This window comes from Ricinus communis, chromosome 4, assembly GCF_019578655.1.
Source record: "Ricinus communis isolate WT05 ecotype wild-type chromosome 4, ASM1957865v1, whole genome shotgun sequence".
NCBI lineage: Eukaryota > Viridiplantae > Streptophyta > Magnoliopsida > Malpighiales > Euphorbiaceae > Ricinus > Ricinus communis.
The window spans coordinates 5,978,369-5,996,869 of record NC_063259.1 but is presented as its reverse complement, the minus strand read 5'-3'; the positions used below and the strand labels follow the sequence as shown (position 1 = coordinate 5,996,869).

The 18,501-nt window shown below is 36.7% G+C and overlaps 1 non-coding gene across 1 annotated transcript; it reads left to right on the top strand.

Annotated features, from left to right (window-relative positions):
- Nucleotides 1–6,075: 6,075 nt before the first annotated feature.
- On the top strand, nt 6,076–6,182 carry LOC112535486. The gene has a single exon (XR_003079604.1). It is a non-coding gene; the product is annotated as a small nucleolar RNA R71 (small nucleolar RNA).
- The last annotated feature ends 12,319 nt before the right edge of the window (nt 6,183–18,501 follow it).

Sequence of the window (18,501 nt, the reverse complement as noted above, 5' to 3'; positions counted from 1 at the left end):
TATGATGAAACAAAAAGAGACATAAAAGGAAGGGGTCCTATTGAATCCTAAGTGGAGTTCATTGTCCTAGACATCCTATTAACTTTTGCACTGTTATTAGGAAGACCGTGATTTCATGCCTTTGGAGGAGTCCCTTCTACTGTGTATTAGAAGGTCAAGTTCCCTTATAAAGGCAAAATAGTGACTATAAACATCGAAGGTGGTAAGGTTGTCTTGGCCATTCAACAAGCTACAAAGGAGTTGGAAGCCCCTACTAGATTCCACTATTCTCTACGAGAATTACATGGATCCTAAAGTAGCCAACAAGTTAAAGAAGATGGATTTCATGCTTGGAATAGGGCTAGGAAAGAATCAATAGGGTATAGCGAAGCTGCCAGACTTTAAAGGTCAGAAGACTCGACACGGCCTGGGTTGCCGTGAAGATGAAGACGAGGGCAAACTAAAAGGTGAGACTCTAATTGACGTATTCGTCTAGGAGTGCAAGCCCTAGTCTAGGGAACCTGAATCTATTACAATAGTTGAGACTGAGGTGCCAACATTCAAGATATTTAAGAGTCTGATCATCAACAAGATGGTCGAGCTGAGCTTCAAGGAAGTCCATGAGAAGGTCACCATTAAGGTTGAGGAGCTGAAGCTAGACGAATTCATCACTCTACTTGGGAAGCTGAGTCAACAAGAGCTAGCTGCCATAATAGAGGAACATATTATTGATGTATTTTATGATGATGTATGATGGGCTACTTATGCAACCTACACTTAAGGCAGTGAACCTATCGATGCGGTCTAGCACTAGTGAGTATCAAGGTCGTATCCCTGGAGATCGGCTAAACCTAAAGTTACTACTGTTCGTTATGTTATTTAATCTGAAATAAGGTGTGAGAAGTCTAAATTAAATAACTAATGTTTATGAATGCAAATAAAGGAACAACAACAACTCATAATCGAAAGACAACCGTAACAAAGAAGCAAACCTAAAGGGGACCTAAGTGATGGAATTCTAAGGTTGATTTTATAAACTGCCAATCTTGCTACCCGTGCCTAAATCTTGAATTGAACTCCGCTCCTTTCTTGAGCTCACTGAGTTCCTAAATCTGCACTAACCTAATGGAATCTCTTCCTATCAGATTATTACAGATAAGCATTAAGCGTGATTTAGAACTATTAAGAGTTGTTAATTCTTAATCCGGCGAGTGAATTAACCTTATCTCTAAGTGTTAACTACCAGTTCTTACTATTTAATTTCTAGTTGTAAAAAGCATTTCTCAATGTCAAGAAACAACCCAAAAGACAATTAATTTAACGTTTCAAATTAATTGAATCAAATTTTATTACTAAACAGTAAGAAGATTACAAAAATGATAAATAAAAATCTAATATTTAAACACAAACCATCAATAAAGATGAACCCTAATGGGTTCGGGAGTCCTAGCTACTACTCCTAATGAAAGAAACAAATACAAAAGGAAATAAATAACAGAAAAGAAAATGAAACATATAACCGCTCTTCTATCGAATCGGAGTGGGAATGTCGCAAGTGCCAATTCTGAAACCAGCCTCAAGTATGGATCTCGGATGTCTCGGTCAATCGTCTAGAAAGTTCAATCTTTGCTTGAATCCTCCAAATCAATCCTTTGAACTAACGTTGGTCTCCCAAAATATCAAGAATAGAGGTGCAGAAGTGAGGGGTCGCGCGCGTAGAGAAGTCTAGAAATCAGTAGCAGAACCCCATCTCATTTTACGTGCGCCTATTTATAGACAGAACTGCCTTCGCCGTGCCAGGGCCCGTGCAAATATGCATGGATCGTGCCACGGGTCGTGCAACAGCCCGTGCATATATGCATGGCCCGTGCCAGGGGTCGTGCAATGGGCACCAACCTCCATGAAATGCAAAATTTCTGAAATTGTCCAAAGGAGGTCGTGCAAAAGCCTTAGAACTGCGCGCCAACAAGGAATCGACTCCGATAAGCATCTAATATGCGTAAATCATCCAAATAGCTTGGTTTCTGCCCGTAAATCAATCAATCTCTATCGAGGAGTACAAAAACCTGAAAAATTCATAAACATACCAAAGTACGATCAAACAGGAATAAATATGACTCAAATACGCGAATGAACGACTGATAAACAGTCAATAAACATGCATAGAATCATTTACATCAAACTACCCCACACTTGAGAGTTTTCTTGTCCTCAAGCATTCAACAACTCTCTCCTCAAACAAAAACCAAATGACTCAATCAAATACATTGCAGAAGGTTAACTCAAAACAAGTCTCGAAACTCCGTGACGAATTTCCTTAAAACCCCCAAATCACTAAATCCTTGAGACAAAGAACAAAGTTAATAAAGCTACTACAATTAAAATGATAAATTATCTAAACTGAGAATTTGAGAACCATGCCTTACAAGATGTCACTCGAAACACACAAGTGTATATAGGTGAGAAAAATATTGCCAAGCTCTCAACGCAAAAGTACAGAAAAAAAGTGCTTACCATAGGCTTGCTTATAGATTCGATCTCCACTACTGTGAAATAGTCAATAAACATGATCAAAGGGTCTTGAGCCAGGTTGTAATAGGGTTAAAGGTAGGGTATGGAGAATTATGGAAAGTAAGCTAAAAGTTGCTGGAAAATTATGCAGGTAATGCAAGAATATAGCCAAGTATCAAACACTGTACCAAAATTAAACACTAAGTTGTTCTAATAATAAGATGATGCTCGAACTAAACCCTTATTCTAAAATATTTTATTTATTTATTTATTTTTATTTTTATTTATTTATTTTTTTACTCCTGCAATAACAAAATGCAGGATGAAGTAATACAATGCTCAATGAAAGTAGTAAAATGATTTGTATCATTTGGATTGAAGGGAGCATCTATGAAAAATCTAGTAACTTAGTGAATATATGCAAATTGATCCAAACTGAAATGTAGCATAAACGTACATTATTTCCAGCAATAATGGTAGAAAGAATGGTGGAATGAATAGAAGTGGTAAAATGAGTGTCAGATGTAATTTATAATGAAATAAAAAGGCTAAGGCTCAAAATGGGTTCACTAAGGGAAAAATCGGGTTAGGCTTTTGGCCAAATTGTGTAATACCTAAGTGCCCAAATCATCTCATGACTATCAACAATTCATGTAATCTTAAAAGTCATCACAAAGCAAGTTCTAGAAACAAAAATTCTGTACAATGCTCACTAATAAAAAACAGAATGGAGCATAAAGCCTCACCATTGAGTGGGATAAAATTGCATGAATTCTCAAACCAAAGTTTAAACAATCAAACAATCTAATACGCATCAAAATTAACAGTGTTCTATATCCAAGATAAAGTGAAATGAAAGGATTAAGGAAAAACACCAATTTTACCTGGCTTGATTGAAACTAAGAGATTCGTTCATTGCCTTCTTCCCACAAAGATTCGATACAAGCAATAAGGGTCCATTCAAAAGAAAGAAAATCATTAACTACTCGATTAAAACAAAACTCAAGATAAGGACAGTAATAATGAATGGATTCAATCAATAAGGGAAATTAAAACAAGATAAAAACAGCAAAGACAAAATTGGTACTTGCACAAATCTACGGTACCTACCCCACACTTGTGAAAAACACCGCCCCTCAGAACAAGGTAGGCACTCGAAAATAAAAGGAATAAAATACGTAAAATGAAGCTAATTATGGGAGTCCATAAAAGAAATTGGAAAACTAAGAGAAAAACAAGACAACAAAAAGAGATAAAAACTAGAAAGTCTACTAGATACTGCCCTTGATGTGTACTTTAACACTTCAAAATATGTTAGTCCTTAAAATTACGTACGAGCATCAAGTAGGCTAACTCCTGCAAAACTCAAGAATAAACACATCCCAAGCAACATCTAGTAAAAGGTTCAGTAAGATAGCATCTCCTCAAAATCAAACACACTAAAAACATACTGAAATATCTAACTAAAAAATAAATAACTACATAAAATATAAAAACCAAATGTCCAAATATTCAAAAAGCAAAAATAGATTCGGTTAAGGCTCAGCAAAAGTTTGATTCAATTAAAAAAAAGATTTGGGAATGCTTCCCGAAGGCACTTCTTTTTGTTCGAGTCGTCTAGCTGGACTCTGCAGCAACATTCCTGCATCGCGGGCAAATTGAGAAGGTAGGCTCAATGTAAGTTAGGGCTCGAGGCATATAAGCGCAATGAGAAGGTCCGATGTGTGCGGTAGATGACCAAGGAGGCGCTCTCTGTACCGATTTGGGATGTCCATTCATCCATTCCGAATTCGGCTGTTGACTGTCAAAACAAACTTGCAACTACCCTTCTCGGGTCTATCATAGCACAAAGTCTCATATCGATACAAGTTGTTTTTTTCAGATGAATAACACATACTAACAGGGGAAGAAATATGTATAGCATCATCCATTTGTACATATTGTGGTTGTGTATTACATGCAGGATCAATTCCATCAATACTACAAATGGCATGAACATGGTCGGTGGAAGAACTATCAAATGAGGGTAAACTAAAAGTGACAGTCATCCCCTACATTAAGTTTTAACTTCCCTTTAAATACGTCTATTTTAGCTCTAGCTGTGGCAAGGACAGGTCTCCCCAAAGTTAATGGTACACCATGCTCATTATCCATATCCAAAACCACAAAGTCCACAGGAAATATGAACTTATCTACCTTAACTAGCACATTTTCCATAATTCCCCTAGGAAGCTTAACAGAACGGTCAGCTAATTGAATGCACATCCTAGTGGATTTTGCCTCCCCCAAACCTAGCTTATTGAACAAACTAGTGGGCATGACATTTATGCTAGCCCCCAAATCAGCTAATACATCATCAACATACAAATTACCTAAAGTGCAGGGAATAGTGAAACTCCCTGGATCGTGACGTTTCTCTGGCAACTTGCTCTAAAAGACCGCTGAGCACTCCTCGTTAAGCTAAACAGAGGCGACCTCCTCCAACTTCCTTTTTCTGCTAAGTATGTCCTTTAAGAACTTAGCATACTTCGACATCTGCTCCAATGCATCAATAAAAGGCAAGTTAATATGCAGTTGTTTAAAAATATCTAAAAACTTACTGAACTGCTCTTTCGCCTCTGCTTGTTTAGCTCTAGCAGGATAAGGAATCTTAGGTTGATATTCCCTGACAGGAATTGATTTCACCTTTTGTCCCTCAGGTTCCCTGACCTTACTGCTCGCCTCAACCTGCACATCAATAGTGGCGTCATAAAAAACAAGCTTAGAAGGAGTTGAAACTAACTTACCTGAACACAAAGTGATGGCGTTCACATGCTCCCTCGGGTTAGACTCTGCAGTGCCTGGAGTGCTCCTTGCCGCCTCGACAACATCTTAGATTTAGCCAACTGGTCTCTAAGTTCCGAATCGAGGCCTACTAGTTCCTAAGTGCACTATCGGCCATAGAACCTCATCTCCAGAACGTCACAAAACTTCATCATAAGCTCCTCTAAATTTGACTTCTTTTCTAGTAGAGGAGGAGCTTATGCAGCCCACCGATCGTTGTTGCTACCGATGAAGTCTTTGAAAACCAGTGGACCCCCGAGCGTTATTGTTCCTCCAACTGAAGTTGGGATGATTGCGCCACCCAAGGTTGTATGTATTGTCATAAGGATCATTCTACGCCTTGGGGCATTCCCCATATAGTCAACCCGCTCAACATCGGAAGACATAGCGAATTAGATGGAAAAGTAGTAGAGGATGAAGCAACATACCTCCCACAAAGACAGTTTGCACTGTAATGCGGGCCACCATAAAACTCGCAGCCCAACGTCACTGCATGAACCTAAGATTCAGAGTTGGTCAATCTTCATGGCTAGAAGCTCCACCCGAGCTCGCAAAGGTCAGAGAGTCCACTTGGTTGACCACTCCATGTCTTCCTAGTCGGCTCCTAGAGGATTGCCACCGATAGTTGTTCATGGCCATTTCCTCTATCAGTTTTGAGCCCGCCGCCCATCGCTTAGCGCCCCACCTGCTGCAGCATCCACCATATGCCTCGTTGCAAGGTTCAACCCGCTGTAGAAGGTCTGAACCTGCATCCACATTGACAATCCGTGATGTGGGCAGCATCTCAAAAGATCTTTAAACCTCTCCCATGCATCATACATGCTTTCATCATCAAACTGCACAAAAGAAGATATGTCATTTCTAAGTTTAGCAGTTTTAGCGGGAGGAAAATACTTATATAAATTTTTTTCGGCCAACGCCTTCCAAGTAGTAATCATTTATTGTGGAAGGGATTGCAACCATCTCTTAACTCTGTCCCTCAAGGAAAATGGAAACAATCTCAGCCGAATGGCGTCATCGATTGTTCCATTTATCTTGAATGTGTCACAAATCTCCAAAAATTAGAGATAAGTGCATTGGGATCCTCGCTGGGCAATCCTCCAAACTGCACGCTCTGCTGGATCATCTGGATAATGTTGGCTTTTATTTCAAAATTTTTGGCCGCTACAGCAGGTCTGACTATACTAGTTTTTGTCCCATCCAAAGATGGTCGAGCAAACTCGTACATCGTCCTCTGATTATTAATGGCTTGGGGATTGAGGTTCTCCATCGCGTCAACTCCTCGAACCTGAACTATAACTCCGTCCTCCTCCTCAACTGCCTGCAAACATCGTCTCAATAATCTGAGAGAGCGCTCCGGGTCAGATAAGGGTGCTATGGGATCAGGGTTAGAGCTCCTAGTCATAAACTACCTGAAACGGAAAACCAAACAACCACCAATCAACAAAAGTAATAAAATAAAATAATAAAAAAATAAAGAATGAATGAATAAACAGATAATGACTAAATTAACACAAAAACAATTCACTCTAGTTTACCATTACTATTCCCCAGCAACGGCGCCAAAAACTTGATGGGCTACTTATGCAACCTACACTTAAAGCAGTGAACCTATCGATGCGGTCTAGCACTAGTGAGTATCAAGGTCGTATCCCTGGAGATCGGGTAAACCTAAAGTTACTACTGTTCATTATGTTATTTAATCTAAAATAAGGTGTGACAAGTCTAAATTAATTAACTAATGTTTATGAATGCAAATAAAAGAACAATAGCAACTCATAATCAAAAGACAACCATAACAAAGAAGCAAACCCAAAGGGGACCTAAGTGATGGAATTCTAAGGTTGATTTTATAAACTGCCAATCTCGTTACCCATGCCTAAATCCTAAATCGAACTCTGCTCCTCTCTCGAGCTCACAGAGTTCCTAAATCTGCACTAACCTAATGGAATCTCTTCCTATAAGATTATTACAGATTAGCATTAAGCGTGATTTAGAACTATTAAGAGTAGTTAAGTCTTAATCCGGCGAGTGAATTAACCTTATCTCTAAGTGTCCAGTTCTTACTATTTAATTTCCAGTTGTAAAAAGCATTTCTCAATGTCAAGAAACAACCCAAAAGACAATTAATTTAACGTCTCAAATTAATTGAATCAAATTTTATTACTAAACAGTAAGAAGATTATAAAAATGTTAGATAAAAATCCAATATTTAAACACAAACCATCAATAAAGATGAACCCCAATAGGTTCGGCAGTCCTAGCTACTACTCATAATGAAAGAAACAAATACAAAAGGAAATAAATAACAGAAAAGAAAATGAAACATATAACCGCTCTTCTATCAAGTCGGAGTGGGAATGTTGCAAGTGCCAATTCTGAAACCAGCCTCAAGTATGGATCTCAGATGTCTCGGTCAATCGTCTAGAAACTTCAATCTTTGCTTGAATCCTCCAAATCAATCCTTTCTACTGACGTTGGTCTCCCAAAATGTTAAGAATAGAGGTGCAGAAGTGAGGGGTCGCACGCATAGAGAAGTCCAAAAATCAGCAGCGAAACCCCGTCTCGTTTTGCGTGCGCCTATGTATAGGCAAACCGCTTCACTGCGTTACGGTCTGTAGACATATGCACGACCTGCGCTATGGGCCGCAACATGTACGACCGGTGCAACGGTCCATGCAAATATGCACGGCCCGTGCAACGGGCACCCACCTCCATGAAATGCAAAATTTCTGAAATTGTCCAAGGGAGAACTGCGCGCCAACAAGGAATTGAGTCCGATAAGCATCTAATACGCGTAAATCATCTAAATAGCTTGGTTTATGCCCGTAAATCAATCAATCTCTATCGAGGAGTCCGAAAACCTGAAAAATTCATAAACATACCACAGTGCGATGAAATAGGAATAAATATGACTCAAATACGCGAATAAACGACTGATAAACAGTCAATAAACGTGCATAGAATCATCTACATCAATGTAATAATGTTTGATCTTTATGAGGACAACATTTCTTTTTTTTCAAAGATCAATTATATGAACAATAATTTTGCTTACTTGTGCGATATTTTTCCTAATGGTAGTATGCATTTTGATAATCTGATATGTGCATGTTTGACATCCAAATTGATTCATTTAATTTAGGCCTAGATGCAAATCCAAGAAATATCTTGATAGCTTATGACATAACTCTTAAAGAGAGGAGAGAATTTGAAAAAATAATAGAAAAAAGAAAAACAATATTTGCTTGGTCATACAACAATATGCCAAGGTTCTATCCTATCCGTACATCAAGTCAATTACGCAAAAGATGAGAAGGCTAAGACCAAAATAGGCAAAAAAGATATGAGAAGAAGTTGCTAAATAAGTAGAAGCTAATATCCTCGACGTAGTTGACTATCTTGAGTGGTTGGTGAAGGTTAAAATGTGTGTGGATTATTGGAATCTAAACAAGGCATGCCCTAAAGATGATTTTCCTCTTCCTCATATAGATATGATAGTCGACAGTTCTACCTCAAACGCAATGTACTCTTTCACAGATGGGTTCTCCTGATACAATCAGATCATAATGGCAGTAGTAAACAAGCTGAAGACGTCGTTCATCGCTGAGTGGGAGACATATTGCTATAAGGTTATGCCTTTTAGACTAAAGAATGTGCGGGCAACTTATTAGTGGGTAGCCACTAACTTGTTTCACGACATAATGCACATGGGGTGGAGGTATATGTAGAGGATGTGATGGTAAAGTTTGAACAAGGTAAGGGCATTTCCAAGTTCTTGATAAGTTCTTAGGATGAGTAGAAAAGTATAACCTCAGAGTCAATCCGAAGAAGAGCATATTCGGAGTAACATTAAGGAAGTTGCTGGGGCACATAGTGAGTCAACGAGGAATAGAGATCGATCTAGACAAGGTTAAGGCTATTCAAGAGTTGCCAACATCGAAGATAGAGAAAAAGTTAAAGGGTATCTCGGATGCTTGTAATACATAAGTGGGTTCATTTCCAAGCTCATAATGGTTTGTGATCCCATATTCAAACTTTTAAGGAACCATCAGCCCGTTGTATGGGATGAACACTGTCAGAAAGCCTTTGACAAAATTAAAGAGTATTTGATGAAGCCACAGTACTCAAGCTGTTGAAAGATGGAAAGCCTTTGATTCTATATTTGGCCTTGGAAGAAGATGCCATGGGAGCAATGGTACATAGTGTAGACCTAATGATATGGAGCATGCAGTGTGTTACCTCAGAAAGAAATTGCTACATCATAAGTCAAAGTATATCCTCATGGAGAAGACATGTTTAACAATGATATGGGCCATGAGGAAATTGAGGTACTACTTCCATTCTTATAGGGTGCAAGCAATTTTAAAAATTGACCCTCTAAATTACATGTTCGAAGCCCTGTCTCTTACATGAAAGTTAGCTAGATAGTTAGTACCCCTAAAGGAATTTGATTTTGAGTACGTCACTAAGAAGGTAGTCAAGGGGAGGACAGTAGCAGAATTCTTAGCTTAGAATGCGATCGACGGAGATGAACCTTGAGATCTAGAGTTTCTTGATGAGAATTTAGGGGCAATTGAGATTCAAGAATGGAAGATATACTTTGATGGAGTTGGGAATGCAAAAGGTGTAGGGTTAGGAGTAGTTCTAATCACACTAGAAGTACAAATTCTACCAATGGCAAAGATTAGACTTTAAAGTGACCAATAACATGGCAGAGTATGAAGCTTGCTTATTTGGATTACAAGTGGCCATAGTAGCTGGAGTGAAGCAGCTAATAGTCTACAGGGACTCCATGTTAGTTATTCAAAAAGCCATCGAGGAATGGGATGTAAAAGAGCAAAGGTTGAAGCATATGTTAATTACCTCAAGACTTTGGTTTGCAACTTCTTTAAGTGTTTGTTCATACACTTTCCTCGAGATGAGAACTAGATGGCGGATGTATTGGCCACCCTATCATCGATGTAGGGCAATGCCTTGCAACTTCTAATGAAGCTGTTGTTGATCGTGAAGTCAGGATCGACTTATTATTAGGTAGACTAGGTAATGCAAGTCCAAATGGGACCAAAAGAGAAGCTTTGGTTTTATGATTTGAAAAGAGTTGTACAAGACATGGTAAATCTAAGGAAGCAACTATGAAAGGAAAGGTATGTGTGGGTGGCGGTTTTACGTGCACCCAAGTATCTTTAGCGACTATGGCACTGCAAGGATTTTCAGCCTAATTGGGAACACACTAACTAATCACCGGGACACTTTTACTAATGAGTGATGTTTCTCGATTCTATAAGGAAGCTTACATCACAAATCTAGAGATGGATCTGGAAGTCAACTTCCTTATTTGTGTATATTTGTCTTTAATTTTATTATTTAACATGTTATTCCTTATAAATGCAATAATTATATATTACACATCAAACACTATAGCATGCGAGGTCCACCTAAATCTAGCCCATTTTTATTAAATTCCATCCATACTCAAAATTATTAACCTAACTTACTAGTTAATTATATATAAGGCCTACTTTGTCTAGATCGATTACAAATTATGCTTTGATTTCTAGCCTTTAAGTCTAAATATGGCTCAATTAATTCAATTAAAGTATGGCAAAGATCTACTACTAAGTCTATATGGATTTTAAAGCCCAATTACCTTCTAATTAACCTAATGGACTATAGTTTTCATACTAGGTCAATTTTAAGGCATACTATCTATATGTCAGTTTTAATTAGATAATCATACAACATATGTTTAGCATCCATCATAGATAAAGCAAAAATAAAGAGCAGAAAATAAATCTAGCTATTACAACCCCCCGAACACATGAAAGAAAAATATGAACTAGGTAAATAGAAATGGAAAACACACGTTTCCAATTCATCAAAATCAGAAGCTTTTTCTACATCCGCTTACAACTAAAAAACTGGAAAGAAAAACCCGAAACACTAAGTTACGGTACATAAAATCACCAAAAAATACATTGGAACTCGAAAGTTAGCCTAAAGTCATGCACAACTGATAGGCTTAATGCACAACAGAATCCGCTTTGCATTGAGCCCGATCACCTTTGTATGCTTCGGTTGGCTATCCTCTAGTTTTCCTTCATTTTGTATGCCCATAATTGATTTTCACATGCACATAGGGTAAAAATTCAGTTAGAACATGTAAAATTAACAAAAAGATGAAATATAATTTAATTATATTTACTATCAAAATCCAATCAAATCAAATTCAAAACCTTATGTGTTCTTATTATCAAATTCAAAATCTCAGAAAATCAGCATATGAAATAGAAAGGAATTCTAGTCTAGTCATGTGAATCATATGGAACAAACATTAAAAAGAAGATCCTAATCTTGTTTCTATAAATAAATATATATAAAAGAAACAAGTGGGAAAGAGATGATGATGTGAATATAGAGGAACCCTCAAGTTGTCACCGTTGGTTGTTATTTTTCAAGTCTCAAGAGACGAGGAAGCTATTGAATCAAAGAGTGGTTGGGAATCTAGTTCTGCTTTTGGGGTTTTAGAAAAGTCTTTGTCGTTCTTTAATGGGTTTTCCTAATTGGGACCTTTTCTTAGTGGCTGGCTAAGAGCTTTGTATATGTCGATGTAGTTAAAAAACTTTGAGGAATGTCGCTCTAGTAATTAATCTGTGTCGCTAATCTAGATCTTTGGCCATATTATTCTATTTATAGGAGTAAGGTTAGGAAAACCTACAAAATACAAATACTTATTCAATTATTTAAAAATAAACTTGTAATTACCTATCCCCTTTATCATATTGATATTAAATAAAAAAAGGATCAAATTTTTTATATTCAAACACTTATCATTAAAAATATTTGAAAACTCCAATGATTATATTAAATACCTTCTAGAAACTTACTTTCACTAATTTTTGGCATTTTAGGTCGAAAATATACCTAAACCGGCGTCAGATTCGAAAAAATAGCCAATCAATATTATGGAGAGCCAATCGGCTACGTAGAGAGCCGATTCGGCTCTCTGCTAAGCTGATCAGCTCTGTGTGGAGCAGATTTGCTCTACGGGAGAAAAGTGCCAATTTTTTGAAAATTCAGTCCCTTTATTTGTAAAAACTACCATTTTTTTCTGATATAGGAGTGGTAGAAATGGTGTCAAAGGAACTATTAGCCGTTCCCATTCTAGAGAATCGAAAAGAGTTGAAAAAGATGATGATCCATCAATAGGAAGCAACTAAAACTCGCATGAGGCGAGTAAGGTATAGGAAGAACATACTACTGGAATACAAAGAAGCTTGGAATAAAGGAGAACTCGACACTCCTCATGGAGTAATGATCTCTGTGAATCGAGGAAAATTTGAGTATATTCTCGTATTTAAAGCAGATCTAAAAAGAACCACATTTCAAAATGCTGTTGAATCTAGATTAATTAGGGTAGCTAGATCGATCCACTCTAACTCCAGCTAAACTTAATTATATAAAGTAAAATATAGTCAAGCCTCTTGTACCCATATAAGTGAGTCGAACCATTACATTGGAAAATACCAACTTTGGAAAGATAGCGCCTTATCTTCCCACCTTCTGAATCTCCTTATCAGGCTAACCAAGTCTAGTTAGAGGTACTGGGCTCTTAGCTTTGGGCTTAGTCTCGACGGGAACCTCCCATCTTAGGTAAGGAGGTCATTCCATTACCCATAAGTGTCCGACTCTCATTCCCCTCCCCTTTTCGATTAAAGAAGAGATCTCTCCTACTTTTTTATAATATAATAAGAGGATCAAATGGTTTACAATAATGCTAACAAAAAGAAATGGATAATTAACCGATTACCCCAAAAAAATTTTCTATCAATTGGGTCCAAATTGATTCTAAAAAAGTAATTTTAAGTCCAATTATTCCCATCCTCCACTCAAATTCGCACTTCCTTAACCTCCTAGACTCGAGAAAGGCAGTAGCTTTTCATCATCAGATTTTCTGTAATTCCCTTTTTGTCTAGATATGGAAAATAGGTGCTGATAGTATGCGCTGCAGATATAGGCCAGAACTACCTCAACCATGAAGGAGTGCTTTACAAAAGAATGACTTTAAGGGTCCAGCTTCGATGTGTTACTAAGGGGTCTGCGAGCATTATATGAACGACAGAGTGCTAATTAGAAAGGTTTTGTATCAAGGTTATTACTAGTTAATAATGGAAAAGAATTGTATAGCTCTAGTAAGGAAATGTCGTGAATGCCAGCTTTACAATGACTTGAGTCACATACCTTTAATTGAGTTACACAATTTTTCATCCCCATGGCCTTTTGCAGCTTAGGGAATCAACATCATCAGAGAGATAAAAACTCATTCGAATGGTCATAGATACATAATAGTGGTAATCAACTATTTCTCTAAGTGGGTTGAAGTTGAGTCGTTCACTATCATGGGAGAAGACAGATGGCCAAGTTTATAGAAAGAAATTTGATTTGAAGATATAGGGTTCCACATCACATTTAAAAGAGAATGGCATACATTTCATGGGCAAACCAGTAGACCTATTAGCTGAATACAAGATCGAGCATCACAGGTCTTTTCTGTACAGACGTCAGACCAATGGAGCAATGGAAGTAGCCAATAAGAACTTAAAGAAAATACTCCCAAATATGGTATGGAATCATAAGGATGGTCATTTTGGTTACCCTTTGCACTTTGGAGATGTCAAATAACTAAGCGGACGTCGACAAGACAAACTCCATACTCTTTAGTTTATGAGATCGAAGCAGTCTTGCCGATTGAATTAGAGTTAAAGTCTTTGAGAGTTGTATTGGAGGTTGAAATACCATAACATCAGTAGGTCAAACAGAGGTACCAACAGTGTGGTGATTGAGAAAACAATAAAAGCCCCATATACCTGATGCAGTTGTATAAGAAACAGATAGCTAGGGCATTCAGTAAGAAAGTGAAGCTAGTGAAGATCAAAGCCAATGATTTAGTGTTGAAGCACACAAGACCTACTGCATTTGGCCTAAGAGGAAAGCTCAAGCCTAATTAGGAAGGCTCATACTTGGTAAATAAAATTGCCTAAAAGTGTCGCTAAGATCTCAAACTTGGAAGGAAACGAGTCCTCTAAGCCAATTAACCTGGACTGTCTCAAGAAATACTACGTATAAAAATATAAGAATATAATAGAAAAAATAGCTTGCTAATCAGAAAATTCGAAAAGGGCTGGTCACACAAAAATCAAGGTAATGAGAGAAAATAATCAACTAGAAAATCTAAAATGATAGGTTGATAAGAAGAGTTATATTGTGAGAAATCAAAATGTAGCAATTTTAGCCTTTACTAAATGAATAAATTATTTAGAATTTTTATCAAACATGCATATGTTTGTTTATTACTTTGCATACTAACTCTAGGCGGTGGTTTCAGGTGCGCATCCAATTGCTTTTAATGACTATGGCACTGTAAGGCTTTTCAACCTAATCAGGGAACATAAGAACTAGTCACTAAGACTAGCGCGGAGATGGGAGACGCTACCCAGGTAATCACCGGGACACTTTTACTAATGAGTGGCGTTTCTCAGGTTCCATAAGGAAGCTTACGCCACAGAGTCGAAAGATGGATTCGGAAGCCACTTCCTTATTTGGGTATATTAGTCTTTTAATTTTATTGTTTGACAAATTATTTTCTATAAATGCAAGCAGTTCATTCACAGGCATGCCAAAACAACACACATAGTACACCTAAGTCTAGCCCATTTATATTAAATGGTTAGCCTAATTTCCTAATGAATTAAGCATAAGGCCCACCTAGTCTAGCCCAATTATCAATTATACTATTCAATTCTAACCTTTAAGCCTAGTGGACTACTTGTTATGGAAAGGCCCATTCATTGTGATCTTAACCTTAAAAAAGTTCAAGCCTTAACTACACATGCAAAAGCCCACTAGTCTACTTGGAATTTAGGGTTTTAAACCCAATTAAAATTGATTAGCCTATTTGGACTACTAGATTCATGTTAGATTAATTTTAATCCTAAGTCTATGTGGCCCATTTTTAATTAATCAATCATACAATCATATATTTAATTAACATATAATAAATAAAAATAAACCAAAGAAAATAGAAAGTAGAAACCTAATTATTACAACCCGCCTACGACTACGAGTGTGAAAAAGAAAGACAAAAAAATTATACAAAGGTTGAAAGTACATCAAAATCGCCAAAAAACACAAAAATGGGTGTTTGGCTTGAATAGTCAATCGGCTCTATATGAAGAGCCGATCGGGTCTAGGGTCCCCAGGCTTATTTCTTCGATTGTCAGTACAATTTCTTATCCCTATAGCCGAATTTCACATGCACAGTCATTAAAAATCAATTAGAATGAAAGAAAGATTTATAAAAAAGAATTAAAATAAAAAAATAAAAGTCGATCAAACGATCAAAACCCTAAATATCATAAACTATAAAAGGCAAATTAGAACAAAAAAAGTCATGCTTAACAGGTTTAATTATTTAATCATAATGCAAATAAATCTAAAAACCCTAAGTTCTTATTATCAGATTCAAAATCCTATTAACATGCATATTTATAGAAAATATCTAATCTAATCATACTTGCCATAGATCAAAACCCTAATCAAGTTTGTAAGAAAAATAATTTAAAAAATATAGAAAAAAGGAAAAGAAAAATAATGAAAGAACCAATTTTATGATGAATGCGGATGTATGGTGGCAAGAACCCTCAAGTTGTCACCATGAATATTGAATCTGCGAGTGTTAGGTGATGAGAATGCAGTTGAATCGAAGACTGGGTAGGAATCCAATGATAAATCTGGCATAAAGAAACCTTTTATTGATTTAGAAATAGTTTTTAAAAATGATTCTTTCATCAATGGCTTGTTTCCTAAAATTATTCTTTCTTAGTGGCTTGAATCCTCTAATATTAACTAAGAACGACAATGTTTTTCCTTTTTTTCTCTCTATATTTTCTCTCTGTATTTTCTTTGTCAATAATTCTCAAGTGTCAATCTCACTTACGACCAATTCTCAATTCTTGATTCCCCCTTAAAATCCTAAGCACCTCTTTCTATTTGTAGAGGTAGAGTTTAAAGAGAAACTCTAGAGAAAGCGATAGATTTTATGAATATATAAATAAGTATCAGATTTTACTTTTAAAATTTAAATAATTATCGATAAAAATGATGATTATCATCAAGGAAACCTTCTAAGATCTGTATCTAGACGTGAAATCGTCATAAAATACGATGTTGGATTGTAAAAATTGAATCGGCACTATGTATAGTCGATCGCCTCCACACTGGAAAACATTATAAAAACTCACAATTAGGTCCATGAATTTATCAAAACTTCGTTTTGACCCTGAAACTTAATTTTTTCTAACAATTTTCTCCAAATTGATTTCAAAAAGGTAATTCCAATTAGATTAACCTTGACCCTAGCTAAGGATTCGTTTGTCCTTCATCTCTCAGGACCCGAGAAAGCAGTAAATATCATCTCAGGATTTTCCATTTTTCCCTCAATATCTAGATTTGGAAAAGGGGTGCTGAGAGTTGACTTTGATTTGTCAAAATTTATGAGCATGTAAATGCGTGAAATAAATAGAGATAAATCATAGACATCAAGGATATAGCAAAAGGATATGTGAGCTGTGGAAGTCATACCTCGTAAGCTCAAACTTTGATTGCTGATTTAATGTTGGGCCATGCCCGTTTGGCTTGAGGGCAAATAACATGTATATCTAGTATATAAATGATAGGAAATAAGATTCAAAGCTAGAAAAATACCTCTCCAACAGCCGAAAACACCCAGTGAGTGTTCAATTTTGCTAAGAAAAGGATCTCCTTCCCTTTGACAAGCATAAGATCATTCTAGCGAGAAACTAGTGGTGAAAACTCCAATTTGGTGTAATTGGGGTGCGTCCGAAGAATCTAAAAGACGAGGCCACCATTTCAAGACTAATTATGCAAAATCTGGTTAAGAAATGGGAAAGAAATCGAAGAAAGAGTGAAAAGGGATTTGAGAGAAAACGAAGGAAGAAATGGGTAAAGTGAATGTTGAATGGGTGAAAGGATATGTATAAGTCCTAAGAAAAGCAAATATGCAATTTTGATCCCTAACCTTTTGAAATTATATTTTAGGTCCCATATGGACCAAATACCAACACAAGTCACTAGAAGACATATGGAAGATCAATTTGCATCACAAGGCCGAAGTTTTAAAAAAATTACCAATTTGGCCCTTAATTAATCAAAATTACACTTTAGTCCCTGGGCAGGCCAACTACCGATAAAACTCTTAGAAGACATCAATTAAGTCAGACCAAAAATACCAAGAAGTAGAAAATTAGCAAATCGACTTGAAGTGGGCCAACTACCGACATAACTCTTAGAAGAAATCAATTAAGTCAGACCAAAAATACCAAGAAGTAGAAAACTAGCAAATTGACTTGAAGTGGCAAATACAGTAAAATTACATCTCGAAGTGAAAAGTAGCTAGAGGAAAGTCTCTACAAAGGTAAAATCAACGGGCATAGTTCCCAAATCGATGGGCGTAGTTCCCAAATTGTAGTCAAAGCCCTCCAAGCACAAGTAAGAAAAGTCCTCAAGTTTTAAGCGAGTGTGGTCCCTACATTAAATTAAATTTTTATGCATCAAATTCAAGCTTATGGCATGTGGCTCCTATAGTTCATCAAGATATTTATTTTTTTTTTGTATCCTTAATGTCTATGATTTGCCTCAATTTATTTCATCACATGCACGCTTATTATTTTCGACAATTTGGGGACAGTTGTTAGCACCCATTTTTCGGATCTAGATATCGAGGAATTACAAAAAAATAATATGATGAAAGTTATTACCTTTCTCGAGTTTCAAAGATTGAGAGAGGACGAATCCGAGATTAGGGTTGAGAATAGTTGAGTTAAAAACACTTAGAATCAATTTGGATTTAATTGTCAGAAAAAATTAAGTTTGAGGGGTGAAACAACAGTTTCTACAAAATTGTGACAAATCATAAACATCAAGGATACGATAAAAAGGATATCTTGATGAATTGTAAAAGCCATGCCCCGTAAGCTTGGAAAGGACTTTTGATTTGATTGTGGGGACCATGCTCGCTTGAGTTTTGAGGTCTTCGCCTACTTGAATTTAGGAACCACGTTCAGTGATATGGGAACCACATCCATTTATATGGGAACCACGCCCACTGAT